The following is a 15,718-nucleotide window of genomic DNA, read 5'->3' on the forward strand; positions in this document are numbered from 1 at the left end:
GCACCCAGACCTGAATGGAAGTGGAAAGTTATCACAATGAAGCTTTCCAAAAATGTCATGAAATAGGAAAATTATAGAACTCAGTGAAAAGGGTGCATGGATGGGGATAGAAGGGTTTTCCTTGGAAGAGTACAGTGTATCTTGGCATCCAGTTTCTCTTTCCAACATATATGATCCCAAAGTAGAGTGGGAGGGTGGTTGGGATCAGGTGTCATATTAACAAGGAAGGCGACACAGGAAAACAGCAGAGATTTGTAGATCAGAGTTTTATGGGATTTGGGATGAGGAACAAACTCTTTTGACTCTGGTAGGACCTTGGACTATTTGTGTTTAGGACTGGTTTTCCGTCTTGATCAGTAACACGATTCCTATGGTTAGAACTTGCCATGTTCTCTCTTTAGTGGGTCTTTGAAGAATAGTCTAGCCACACTTGACTAGTGGGTTTCTGGACCATGGGAAACAAAACTGTGGTCCCAGAGCTGACCTAGCCACCGTGACATCTTCCCGCTCTCTCCCTCACTATTGTTCTCCTACAATGAAGTCCTTCGAAGGGCACCTGGCTTCCTGCCCACACCATCAGCTCACTTTCCAGGAATTCTTACTGAGTGACATGTAGGGGACTGATAAGCATTCTGGGCCCTTCCAGATCTGAGCAACAACCCTTACAGTCACTGCTTCTAAGATATTACAAGTTATAATACTTTTGAGACTTGCAATACGCTGGGAGACGTATTTACTTTGCAACATTGTCAGAACGAAAGAATATGGTATAATTAGAACTTTTTAAATGGTAATACATCTTTACACGCGAGTGCATATGTGCATACATAAAGATATAAAGAGCCAAACTACCATATATCTAAAACATTAACACTTTCTTTTACCACCTTTTCAATAAATTAGTTCTAGTACTCCAGGTCCTTCTGTTACCCACCGCTGGTTATTAATAGAAGGTGCATCAGGCACACACATATGTTAACACACTCTGAAATAGTCACACATTCACTGCTCATCGGAATTTGCAAACAAGACCTAGGTCAAGAGGCAAATGAGATTAGCCAATGAACCTCGAGAGCCAATTCAGTCTCACACTGTTACCAGGGAAACGGGTTCCCTTTGGGGAGTTCTTGGCCTCATTAATAAAATAGTTTAGAAATGGACTCAGAAGGAAGCTCAAAGACAATTTTATCAGCGTCCAAGAGAGAAACGGTACAGCTTATGTGAAAATTCCAGCCGCCTCCAGGAAAGAGCGACCAAAGTTTGTGCTTCTTAAGTTAGGAATGGAGTAGAGATCGTCAGCTTGCTAAGACAGGAAAAAGAACTCCCAGGAGTGGAAGTGGGCTAGTCAGCTGAGGAAAGGCACCCCCACCCCCACCCCCTCCCAGCATCTGGCCTGTGTGGGGCGTGGCCTTCCTGTTCGTATTGCTCATGCTTTGTTTTACACATGCCGTTTCTTAGATGAAGCCAGGGTAAGGAAGGGCTCCATTTGCCTCTGCAAACTGGCCCCTTTCACGTGTTATCTTGATGTGGAAGGCTGGCTTCTGCTCTCCTATCCCAGCCCTACTCGGCATTCAGTTTAAAAGAAGAGCGCTTTGTGTTGTGCTCTAGTATTTCTAGCAATCCACACACCCTCTGCTCTGGGTCACCAAGATGTCTGTGGGGTTTTACTATGTTTCCTATTATCTGCAGCTCCCTTTGAGACCACCTTTCCGTCAAGAAGATTAACTTTCATTATGCTCATGACTTCTTTCCAACCGAGGTGCTCAGTATGCAGCTCAGAAACACACTTCATTCCTGGAAGTCACACCTGTATTTAAGCAGTTGTTGGTTCTTTCTCTATTTTGAGTTTTATTCTTGACATATAAATGGTGTAAATCTACAGTGTTCAATGTCGTTTCGACACATACATATCTTACATAATGAGCAAGTCTGACTGGTCAGTATACCTGACACCTCAGACATTAACCGTGTTTGCCAATATCTGTAAAGCAGGTGGCATTTCTAGACCACATCTAAAAGATGTCACACAGCCATATTCAAGGAATACCAAGTCTTTGTGCTTTCTTTCCTGTTCAGTTGCAAACACTTTATAATATGAATAGAAAAGGACATTTAGCAGTCATGGTGCTAAATGTGTCACCAGGTCACTTTTCACTCCAATGTGTAACTTTGTATCTATATTTTTAAAAGGCACAGTTTGTACCTGTTTGTAACTATCAATTGTTAACAAATAGATGTGAAGTTTTGCTATGTCTGACTCAGGAACAAGGGCCCCATTCACTTAAAAGAGATGGCATAAATTACATAGTAGTTACTCTGGGCAGGACAAAGACAGTGATATTATTTATCTGATTCCTATGTGAACCAGGCTCTGTTTCCCATTTAACCTGTGCAGCTTTTCCTTGGATCACCTACTTTATCAGCCCTGTATAAACAACTTGAGCCTGCAGTGTTGAAGACACTTGCCTAGGGTCTGAAATTCGGGACCAGGACAAGCTGACTTCAGACTTTTCTTTCTAACATTGCCAGAGTAGCTCCTGTTTAAGAGAGGGGAAAACAAATATGAACCGATTAATGATAAACTCATGCTAAGGTCATCCATGGGTACTTTTAACTGTGTTATTGACTATCCTGGCACAGATTTGTGTAACTTATGTAAATGAGAAAACCTAATTCACATTTGTTGTGTGTTGGTGTGTGTGAAACAGACCACAGTATTGATTTGGGGGGAGGGGTATTTTTGTGGGTTTTTTCAGACAGGGTCTCACTGTATCTCCAGCTAGCTTGGAACTTGCTATGTAGACCAGCCTGGCCTCCATGTCACAGAGATTAAAGTATCCACCACCACACCTGGCAACTGTGTTCCTTGTTTGTGGCTACTCTAACAAATTGCCAAAACCTGATGGTTGAAAACAGGAGACATTTGTTTTCTTAGTGCTGAGGCTCCAACCTAGGGGCCTGTACTAGTGTACCCACCATAGTACAGTATCCCTTTCCAGTATTGTGCAGGGTATTTTCAGGGCCATGTGCCCCACCCAGTATCCAGGGGAAAATCCATTTTCTGTCTTAATGATGCTGGCAGCTTCCAACCTTCCCTGGCTCATTCCTGTCTACCTCCTGGTCAGGTGATTTTTCCCATTTCTTACACTCTCTTTCTTTTGACTTGTGATAAACATGGAATTGTGTTAAGGACCAACATGAAAAATACAAACTAATCATTCTACTTTAAGATCACAAATCTCATCCAAAAAGATCCCCTGCCCCCTGGTTCCAGGAAGTGGACTATTGTAATACCGGGACTATTTTTATGTATATTTTTGTTGCAAGTGTCTTCTAGGCAAATAAGAACTTATGAAAAGTAAAAATGGAAGAATTGAGCAGGGTGCGGCAGTACACACGTTTAGCCAAAGCTTTGGGATGCAGACGCTGGTGGATCTGTGATGCCAAGGCTAGCATGGTCTAGATAATGAGTTCCATGCCAGCTGGGGTTATAGGGATACCCTGTCAACAAAACAAAACAAAACAAAGCAAAGCAAAGCAAATCAAAAAACAAAACAAAACACAAACAATAAAGGGAAAAAGAGGTCCGACACTGCCGTGTGCTAGACTCCTACTCACAGCCTGGAGCCAGGCAGGGCTCTTGCTCGATCCTGCTGTGAGGGATGGCTCCTGGCTGCTCAAAGCCGCCTGCCTCCTCCAGAGACTTGCCCACTGGTAATGGAGATTTCTCATCCCAGGCCAGTCAGTAAATGACACAGGATCAGATGGCTAGCTCTGCTGACCACAAAAAGAATAATTTAAAATGTGAACATCAGTGTGTTGCTCAAATTTAGTCAAGGTTTTCATGCAGGAACCCAAGCCTGCACGTAGCAAGTGCCTTTTTTACTGTTTATAGTCCACCCTTTTTCCAAGGATTAGAACTCTAAACACAAAGAAACACTCCAAATGGTCACATTAAATTACAGAATTTAGATAATTCAATTTCTGTTTTGTTGCCTTTACAACCACTAGGGGGGTTATTGTTTATTTCAAATTTGCTCTCTAAATACAAGTATTTGTAATACCACAAAGATGGATATTTTGCCTAAAACAAGCACAAACCGTTCTGTTCCATCTTGCTCTCGGAATGGACTTGTGGTCGATTCTGCATGTGTGGGAAGTCCATACACGCTGGGGAATATTCCAAATGAACTTCCAGGGAAAACACAGAGCTTACTCAGAATAGTGACTGAGGATGTATGGACTGGAAGCTGTGGCCACAAAAATACATCTCTTACCTGAAAGGGTAAGAGAGAGTTTATTCTGGAGCCAAATATGAGCGACCATGGCCTGGCAACACAGATTTAGGTCTCACAAAATTCCATGTTCCAACCCAGAAGCAGTTTTCTGAAATTTTTATAGCAACAAAATTCAGAAAGTAATAAATCAAGGTACTTTTCAAATACATTAGTAGGTGCATTACATCAAAGCAGGGAGATCTTAGCTACAGGCTTCAGATGCTGTGCAATGAAATTCTTAGCCTTTGGTTGGTGGAAACTAAGGTTTTGTTCATACATGCCAAACCATTTTTTAATCTGTCACTCCCAGGATGTTAGGTCCCACACAGAGGTGTCAGACAATGGCTATTTAGGAGACTAAAAATAACCCAAGATAATTGTAATTAGGCTGTGGACTAGTCACATCCCAAACTTTCCACAGTCTTTGATGTTTTAATCAGCATTGCTGGAAATTCAAGAGAAGATGCGGGATTGTTTTTGTTCTGGAAGGTTTCCTGTTGGTAAAGCTAATATGCACAGTGTAAAGACTCAACAGAAACTTGATAGTTATCTACAGTTAGAACTCAGACCAAACAAAGACTTTGGAGTGACCATCACACAGCTGGCTTTGAGTCACTTCTTCACAAGGCTTCCCTTGTCTTCAGAAAGCGCTACCAAAGACTCTCTCATCCTTGACATTTCCTCAACTGGATAAATGGAACAAATAATTTTTCCCTATTAATTAATGATTTGAATGAAAATTGAAGCATGAATCATAATGATTTTTAATTGAAATCCTATGAAAAATCTGATCTGCTGGGAAAAATGTAGTAAAACCAAATTAAAGGTGTTTCTTTTTTTAACTACAGCATTTAAAGATCTTTAGATTTCAAAAATATATTACACTGCAACAAAAGCTTCATGGGTTTTCTGGAAAAATGAAGACTTTTCTCATAGAGCATTTGTTGAGATAAATGTTTCGAGGATAATACTCCAGAAAACACAGCTGTAAAGATATTCCATACAGTTCACAAATAATACAATGAAGTTTGCAAGTTCCATTTCTATTTAACAATTTATAATAAACTCTACTAACTGCTTAAAGGAAAAGAGGGAGAGGGACAGACAGAGAGATATACAGAGAGCCTTCTGTATGCTAGAAATATTGAAACAAATCATTACAATGCTGTCATCATATTGAGGATTTTTATTTTTTTTGTGACAGGTTCTTTCTGTGTAGCTCTGTCTGTCCTGGAACTCGCTATGTAGACCAGGCTGGCCTTGAACTCACAGAGATCCACCTGCCTCTGCATGCCAAGTGCTGAGATTAAAGTCTTGTGCCACCACGCCCAGCCCCATTTTTATGTTTTTTAAAATGATTAGCCACAATGGAATTACTCATAAATTCCAGTTAGACAGTTAATCAGAAAAGCAGTAGTTATCCTACACATCAGCAAAGATCAGTTGGAATCCACAATAAAGTTTCCTTTAATAAAAAATGCAAATCTATAAAATACACAGAGGTAACCAGTTCTAGTAGGAAATGACATGATGATGAGTTCCTATAGCAAAGCTGACCCAAGAAAATTTAAACAAAAGAAGAAACATTGTAGTTTCTTGGGTGGAGAGACTGAACACCGAAAAGAGGTGTTATTTAGATCACAAATCATTTTACACATTGTTTATCATCTCATTAAATCAACAGTGGGAAATTTGTTGGAAATTGACAAAATAGAAGCTGGAGATATGGCTCAGCAGTTAAGGGCACTGGCTGCTCTTGGGACCCAGGTTCAGGGTCATCCACATGGCAGCTAACAACCATTCATAGCTCCACTTCCAGGGGATCCAATGCCCTCTTCCAACCTCCACTGGCATTGCAGGACATGGGTGCACTTACATGCAGGCAATACACTCATACACATTAAAATAAAATAAAATTTTAAAAAAGAAATTAACAAAATAATCTTATGACTTTGAAAAGTTTGAATAAACTATTTTGAAAAGGAGAAATGATCATTTTTCTATTAGCTGCATATATGTGCATATATATTTGTAAATGAAGTATGCATGGTTTATGAATGTGATTTTGTAGAGTAATCATGACAAAACAACAAACAGCAAAGGAATAGAGAAATGAGAAGATTCTGGTAAGGGCTGGAATCTTCCTTTGCCTGTAAATTCTGAGCAGCAAAGACATTTATGTGCTGGCGTCCTTATGCATTTAGGCATGCATAAGAGGGGGACTGTGCGTAGGTTGTGGAAAATATTTGAGTAAGGAGAAAAACGTTAAGTATTGAAGGCTTCTTTTTGCAGTAGGTGACGATCAGTAGAAATCAACGTAAGGTTGGATCGATGGCTCAGTCATCAAGAGCACTGGATGCTCCTGCAGAAGACCTGGGTTTGATTCCCAGCACCCACATGGCAGCTAACAACCGTATGTAACTCCAGTTCCAGGGGATCTGATGTCCTCTTCTGGCCTCCAGGGGCATTGCAAAACAGGTGCACTTTCATACATGCATGGTTAACACTCATACACATAAAAATAAAGGTAAATTTTTAAAAAATTAAAAATACTGATACCAACAACAGGCCACCTTGCAGAGAAGAAGAGACTGTGGCATGTTCATCACTAAACAAGACATCTGCATCACATGTTCATTACTAAATGAGACATCTGTATCACATCCTGCCCCCAAAGCTCAGGGATCATCACAGAAAGAGGGTCAGAGCCAGAGGGAGTGGAGGCTGCAGCACAACTTGATCACAGAAATAGAAAGAAAAATAATGTAGAGAATGGCGCTGTGACGGTGGGGTATTGCTGTGAAGGGCCTGACCACGCTGTTTGGGGAGAATTGTGGAAGCATTTGAAGCTTCGGATGGAAAAGCCATTCGGTACTTGGAACTTGATTAGTTTTTGTGTAAGAACTTGGGTGATAAAGTTGAGAGAAGTGGAGAGGGGAGCAGGCCTGGCTTGTGAAGTTTCAAGGGAAGCAAGACTGTCAGGGCTGTTTGTGTGATATTTTGAATTGAGAATCTGTGGTTTCTGGTCAGCTGGGGCTGAAGAATCAGCTGTGACTAAGAAGAGACCAGCACCACTGAGGTGAAGCCTTTGCTTTTCTGGGCCAATCGATGCTGCAGCTGAACTAGGTGATGTGTTAAGAGTACCCTCGTGGTACTGGTTTTGGCAGCACAAAAGCTGCAGAATTGAAGGCGTAACACAGAGACTGTGAGACTTGACACCATGTGAGGCCAGGAAAAGCCTTTGGTGAAAGTACAGCCTCAGGTGCAGTGAAGACCCCGGGACATGGTAGAGATGCCAGGAGTGGGAAGATCACCAAGGACAGGGGCAGGTATGGTGTGGCACCAGCCTGAGCCTATGAGGCCGTTGTGTGTGCTGTGGATGGCAGAGCAGAGAAGTCGAGCTGCCTAAATCTCCGGAGCTCAGAAGATCGTGAGTAAGCCTCAGATGCCCTCACTGATGAAGTTTGGCTTTACTTAATGTGCCCTGGTTCTTCCTCTAAAATAAGACAGCGTATAACTTGTTTGAGTTACCGGGCCCACAGTTAAGAGACTGGATTTTTAAAGAGAAATTGAGCTTTTAAAGTATTTGAATTTTTAAGGACTCTGGGACTTTTAAAGTTGTACTATGTTTTATATAGTGATAATCGTTGTTAACATGAAAGGTTATGATTTAATAGTGATGTGTTTGTGTTAAGTTGATAAGGGGTCAATTGTGGTGGACAGCTTCGGTTGTCAACTTGACACACCTGGGAAGAGGGAACTCTAATGGGGGAATTCCTTCTATCAGATTGACCTGTGAACAAGTCTGTGAAGCATCTTCTTGATTGCTGAGTGGTGTAGAAGGGCCTAGCACAATGTGGGTGCTGCCACCCTGGGCAGGTGTTCCTGTGTTGTTTAAGAAAGCAAACTGAACCCAAGCCAAGAGAGAAAGCCGGTAAGCAGAGTTCCTCCATGGTCTCTGCTTTAGCTCCTGTCCTGGCTTTTATGATCATGGATAAACTATGATCAGGATGTGTCAGCCAAACAAACCCTTTTCTCCCAAGCTGATTTTCATCATAGAGTGGCTGATCATGTCAATAGAAATCAAATTAATATAGTCTCAGAATGAAGGAAGTCATAAAGTGTTCACAAAACACATTGGTGAGGCCAGGGGAAGGCAGGTCACAGGAAATGGACTGGGGACTCTGCTGTAGGCTTATGTGGTATCAGAAGACGTTCTTGGCTTTGGGATTCCGGAAAGCTAGCTCTCAGCTAATAATGATTACAAGGATTTGATAGTCACAGAGAGGTCAGGTCAGACACAGGTGTGAACAATGACTGGCTTTCAGAGGGACTAAACATAGCCCGAGATAATTTGACTATGGTCTGCAGCATTTGAATTCTCCACAATCTTGAAATTCATTCGTTGGTTTGTAGACTCTTTAAAACAAGTGCAGTTCTTTCTTTCTTTCATTTATATTTCTTTTTCTCTTCCTCTCTTTTATGAAAGAGAATTTAAAGATTTTTTTTATTTTTTTATGTGTATGAGTGTATTGCCTGCATGTGTGTAAGCACAGATGTATCATGCAATTCCTGCAGAGGTCACAAAAGGGCATCAGATCCCCTGGAACTGGACTTATGGATGGTTTGTAGCCACCATGTGGGTGCTGGTAATTGAACCTGGGTCCCCTGCAAGAGCAGCCAGTGCTCTTAGCAACTGGGCCATCTCTCCAGCCCTAAGATTTATTTACTTTTATTTTGTGTGAATGAGTGTTTTGCCTGTATGTATGTATGTGCAACATGTAGGTACCTGGTGCCCTCAGAGGCCAGATGAGGGCATTACATTCCCCTGAAACTGGAGTTATAGAGGGTTGTGAGTTCCCAGGTAGGTGCTGGGAACCAAAACCAGGTCCTCTGCAAGAGCAGCCAGGGTTCTCAACCACGGTGACCCTCCGGCCCCTTCCTGCCTTTCTCTCTCTCTCTCTCTCTCTCTCTCTCTCTCTCTCTCTCTCTCTCTCCCTTTTTCTTTTCATTTTGGGAACTTCAGTTCAGAAGTATATATATTTTTTTAAATCCAGGAACATGGATATTTTTCATTTTATTTAGTCCTTTACCACTGAATTTTAAGTGTATTCTATTCATAAATAGTTTATTTTTTATGTTACTATTGATGCCGTTTTCTTGGTTTATTTATTTAGTGAGAAAGCTCAGGGTTAGTATATAGAGACATAACTGGTTTTTGTTTGTTTGTTTTCTACCCTGGTACTTCACTGAATGGGAACTTAGATCTTGGACCAGAGGATGACTCAGTCAGTAAAAGCATTTATCACATAAGCCTGAAGATCTGAATTCAATCCCCAGAGCCTACAGAAGGAGGAGAGAACTGACTTTCCAAACTTGTACTCTGACTTTCACATGTACCTGACTTTCACATGTGGCATGTCATACATGTAGACCACATTTAAATTATATGTGTACACACACAAATAATGAATAAAATAAAAATTAAGAAAGTTAAACTTAGACATTGATCTATCAGAATATATTAAAGTGAATGTAGTAATTAAATAATTAACAAAAAATGAGTATAAATAATTAGAAGAAAATACAATTTTTAAATGGTTACAGAATAAGAATACATATCTAAGGATAAGTCAGGAGTTTATAATTGTAAAGTAATAAAAATATAATGGGAAATACAATTTTTAAGTCATAGGATGTGTTTTTGAAAACACTGCTATATTTCAGTATATTGAAAGCAGTAACATCTAAAGATTTAGGAGATCAATCCAAAGAAAGACTATCAATGGCTAATTAACAAAGGAAAAATCCATTTACACTTGCAGACAGAAAATAGCAAGAAATGATGAGGAATGCGATGAGATTTCCTTTCGTCTGTCACAGGGGCAGAGGTTAGAAACATCAGCGATAAATAAGACCAGCAAGACAAAGTTAAGAGTAGCCTCTCGTGAGCCTGTAATCACTATGGCGACCTGAAGGGCAATTCAGCGAGCTTATCAAAGAGCCTTCAATAGCCTGCCTGCTTTGATGTACAACTGCACTTCCAGAAATAATTGGTAAGAAAATAATGCACACACACACACACACACACACACACACACACACACTAAATATAATGCAATTTATATTTGAGGCAACAGTAGTGAGAAAAAGGGCTGTCTCAAAACAAAAAGAAAACCTGTACACAATGACTGATTATGCAGCTGTTGAAACCATGCTAGGGAATATTTTTAAAAATAAAACACTTGGGGCCTGGAGAGATGGCTCAGCGGTTAAGAGCATTGATTGTTCTTGCAGAGGACCCAGATTCGATTCCCAGCACCCACAGGGTGGCTATGAACCATCCTTAACTCCAGTTCCAGGGGAATCTGAAGCCCTCTTTTGACCTCCGTGGCATTGCATGACATGGGTGCACTCACATAAATTCAGGCAATACACTCAAACACATAAAAAAAAATAAAGAAAATATTTAAAATAAAATAAGAACACTGGGCTGGAGACATGGCTCAGCGGTTAAGAACACTGGTTGTTCTTGCAGAAGATGCAGGTTCAAATCCCAGCATCCACATGGCAGCTAGTAACTGTAACTCCAGTTCCAGGATCTGACTCCCTCTTCTGACCTCCATGGGCATTGCAGGACACTGGTGCACTTACCAACCTGCAGGCAATACACTCATACACATAAAATAAAAATAATAAAATATTAAAAAAATAAAAACACATAAACCACAGGAAGCAGAAGCACAGCAAATTTATTTAAAGGGAAAATTATGTCCAGAAACATTTGGAAGTACTTTAATGTTCTTATATTTTCCTATACTTTCTGAGCAATATGGATTGAGCACATTATGCCTCTGTGATCTGAAACCCACCCATCTAACCTTTCCTAGTCCGTCATTCCCTCCCCCCCATGTGACTGTGTTCTATTTCCCTTCGCATGAACCTGTCCAGCCATTTACTAGTTTCCTGACCGCTGTGGATTTTCCATAGGAAGCATAGATTTAAGGAATCAAAGCTTGCATCCACTTAGGAAAGAAAACATACAAGGCTTAAAAACGTGGAAGGCTGCGGCTGGAGAGATGGCTCAGCAGCTAAGAGAGCTGTCCTCACAGAGGACCCGGGTTCAATTCCCAGCACCCACATGGCAGCTAACAACTGTCTGTAACTCCAGTTCCATCCGATACCCTCTTATTGCTTCCTCAGGCATTGTATAACAAGGTGCATTTACATACAATGCACTCATACACATAAAATAAAAATAATAAATAAAAAATTTAAAACTACGCAGTGCTTCAGGAATGTGCGTGTCACCCTGGCACGGGGCCCATGAATCTCTGCAAAGCTCCAATTTTAGTATATGGGCTGCCGAAGTGAGCACTGTCCACGCGAGTTTAAAACGTTGTCTGCAGCATCGCCTGCAAACATGCCCTTTTTCGCCAAGGTTGATATGATCCACTAGACCCTGATCGCGAAATGTGATGGATTGTGTGGTTGCTTTCATCTAAAATGGTCTAGGGCAGCTAGGAGTACACAGAGGTCTCTTTTCATATTCAGCAATTACCTTTTTCCTCTGTATCTAACGAGAGTGAGATTCTTCCCGACTAGAGCATTAGGTTTTCAGGAAATGAAAAAAGCAAGGACTTGACAAAGCAGGCAGGCTGCTTCGTTGCTTAAAACATGCTCCTGATTTATTTGAATCACAGAAACTAAGCTCGTCTTTAGGGATCCTTAATGACCCTATCATTCATTTGATGAGGACTCTTTACTTCCCCAGCTTCTCTTCCCCTTCCAGACTCCAATTTGTAATGTCACCTCCATGAGGACTGGGTATCTGGCATCCTTTCCCTGGCAGAGGGATTTCTCACTTCCGGCTCCTCTCACCATGGATATATACGTGCTTTTGTCTGAAACACATCCTGGCCATTTTATCTTTATGTCGTGGGTAGCATCCCTATGAAAAAAAGGGAACCGTTTCTATGAAAGAGAGTTAAGTCAAAGATGTCTTTTATAGCAGGAAAGTAGCATGTCTTATAAAAATACATTCATTTATTTCAAATGTTTTCATGTAATGATTCTAAGCATCCCCATCTGTGATTGGTAAACTTAGGGTGTTCCAAATTTATGACAATTTGCAAGGTTACTGTATCATGTGTCACTGTTACTGGAAGGTGTTTTTTTATTTGCCTCTTACACATTGTAAAACCTGGTAGCTGTCTTTTTCTTAATCCCTGACTAACCTGGGAACAATTCCTATGGAATGGACCTTGTAAAAGTCACCCAACTTTGCCTCTTTTTTTCTGCTAGCATATCCTGGTGTAGGTCCTGTCTTTTCACTGTCTTTTTAAAGTCTCTGGCCCTCAAGATCTCCCTGCCTACAGTGATACATTTTCATGCTTCAAAAACATATATCTTAGAAAACAAACAACAACAACAAAACATAAAACAAAACAACACATCAGCTAGCAAGGCATGCCATTCTGAAAACACCCTTTAATAATTCCTTGAGTTATTCAGAGTAAAGCTAACTGGTTGTGGTACCTAAAAACTACGTCAGTAGAGTGGCAGAACGCAAGATGGTTTCTCATTCGTGTATCTCTGCAGCGCAGGTGTTCTTGGCTCACAGGTGGAGGTTCTGAACCCCATGAAGAGCCCTGGACGGCTTTACTCAAAGAGGAGATGAGAGATGATGGAGAAATTCAAATTTTCACCACCCAGACCCTGTGGCGGTACATAGCCTACTGCCTAACCACCACAAGTGAGCACCGGTCAGTCGCCCTCTAGAGGCCCTACCCTGCGTGGCACTGCAGCCTGCGGGTTCGCACAGGGACTACAGTTACTGTACACTAGGGAAGGCGTCCTGTAGCTTCGGTGGTTGGTTTGTTTTCTCAGACATAATGTCCATCATCGGTCTTCTCATCCAGGATACAGATCCTTGATTTGCTCCTTGCTTAGTGCTCCACCTTTCCTCATGATTCCTTCTGGCAGATCAACACCTCTGCAAGGCACAGTGCAAGCGTTTCATCCTTAAGTTACCAGATCCCTGGGCAGCTTCATTTGGGTTTTTTGTTTGTTTTTATTTGTTTTGTTTTTATTTCCCAGTGCCTCTCTGTTTTTGACAGTTTCCTAAATCGAAAAGTCAGCTCCTGAGTTAATTTTTATGCATCAACTAATACGTATCATACATTCAAAGCTTAGCTGTCGTGTGCGTGCCTGTGTTCCACACTTCACAGTGCCCTGATGAAGACCAGGAGCAGCTACAGCTACCAAGAGCCTTCAAGGTAAAGAAAGGGCTGCCTGGCAAGCAAATGGTCCAGATCGCTTTCTGGGTGTATAATAGACATTTATTAAACACTGCTTGAATAAGTGAATGGATCTTTGTAGTCCTAGTAACTAGAAGATGACCACAGATTTAAAGGATACAGGAAAAGAGAGAGTGAAAGTTTGGACCAAGGACAGGACAGGGAGACTTGCCTGGTTCAGCAGTGCAGTGTCGGCTTTCAAAGGTAATCTTCAATAATTTTTGGCATAACGTCATAACTAATACCACAATTTAAGTGAAATACATGGATAAGCATCATAGACGTCATGCATAGGGAGGGAAAGGACTTTAATATAGGTTACAAATTCCCAATATGTAGCCCTTGCTATCTCTTATTTTCAAAGCTTCAGTAAATACACTCTGGTGGAAAAAAAATAAAGAAGGCTATGATTTGATGGGCCAGAAAGTCATGACATGTTAAAATCCAGCAATGTCTTGAATCTCAGGCTGAGATAACTTTGCTCATAGGAGATTTTTATAGCTGCAATTTGAACAATCTAGACATTGTGTTGAGTGAGACTGGAAATTCACTGGTGAGAGTTAAGGGCTGATAGTTTCACAACTATCTAGAAAGTTCCCGAATGCTGAAACAAAACTTTGTGAAAATCTATTTAGGGTTCTTTCAACTATTTGAAAAGGCTCCATGAAATGTTTCCAAAAGTGTCATTAGCATGAGAGACTGTTTTTTCCTCTTGGCTCCATGCTGGTTATCCTCAGATGTGTTCAGCCAAGGGACACTTCAGCAGTCCAGTGACTGACTTCATTAGGTATAATGGGCAGTGAGCTTAAGTGTTCTAAACTGGCAGCATTCAGAAAAGAAATTCCCCCACTTGCTCAACTCCTTTTTTTCTGTAGAAAACCTGATACCTTAACTCAAATAATCATGCAAAGTTTGAAATTGCAATTGTTGAAAGACAAAAATAGACTTTCCTCTGGGACCTTTATCTAATTATCAAATACTGAAGACTGGAAAATATTCCTTCCTTCTTTCCCAGACAATCACTTAAATTCATGTCTCTGATTTCTAATTAATGTGTTCAAGATCTGAAATCATTTTTTTCTATTATGAATAAAATTCCTCCATTTAATCTAATTCCCTTGAAGACACGAACCCTCTTACAGCCTGTAAACCCAATCTCCTTTACTAACCCTACAATCGAGATTCAACTGTTATTGTCATTTATTGAAGCCATTTAGGAGGTGTATATTCAAAATGGGGAGCTAAGGTTGCATGGAACTAACTGCAGCTCTCTATGAAATAACAGTGCATCCCAGTTATGGATACAGCAGGGTTCACTGTGATTGGCCTCCTGGGAGGAAGCCTCTGTGAGGAGCTCAGTTATCAGGAAGGTTATGGGGTGAGCTTTGATGATCCAACTTTGAAGGGAAAGGGGGGGTAAACTTAGCCGTGTGAGAAGTGGCACTGTGGTGCCTTTGGCACAGGGTGTGGCGGTGGGCATACGTGACCTCACGGGGAGTGTATGGCTTAGGAGGTTTCCCAACTGAGAGGTGAGGCAAATGGGACTTTGGGCTTTTTGATTTGTTATTATTAGCTGTGGGCCATTGCAGTGGCCCAAAGTGACTGGGGATAAAGCAGTCAAGAAGGTAGTTTGAAGGGGCTGTAAACTGAGATCACAGCTTCCAGGCAATTAAATTTCTATCTCTCAGGAAGTAGCCAGCCAGCCAGAGCATCCACCACAGGGTTTGAATTCTACTTTCTCTTGCAAATGTGAATAAAGCTTGAAACTCAAGCTAACAGCAGTGGTGAGGTGACAGGGCAATGTATCTGTCACTGGAAGACTGTAAACATTAGCCAACATACAACATACGATACACATGTTTAGAAAGCTGAATCATTATTCCTCACAGTGTTAGCAAAGCACGATTGAGACCATTCTCTGGCCCAAATGAACTGTATCTCCTCCTTGGTCTCAGGTGCTAAGGGAGAGGAAGAGGAAGCATCATGTCTGGTCCTGTGGGAACTCCAGGCAGAGGATGCCCAGGAGGTAGTTGCTAACTCAAGCTGGTCTGACTAGCACCCTATTGATAGGATGGATATTCAGAAAGTTTCTATGCCACATTTTTCAGAGGGCGTACACTGGCCCCACCAGCTATCTACTAC

Source organism: Nannospalax galili, unplaced genomic scaffold (assembly GCF_000622305.1).
Source record: "Nannospalax galili isolate Female #2095 unplaced genomic scaffold, S.galili_v1.0 scaffold215, whole genome shotgun sequence".
In the NCBI taxonomy this organism is placed as follows: domain Eukaryota; kingdom Metazoa; phylum Chordata; class Mammalia; order Rodentia; family Spalacidae; genus Nannospalax; species Nannospalax galili.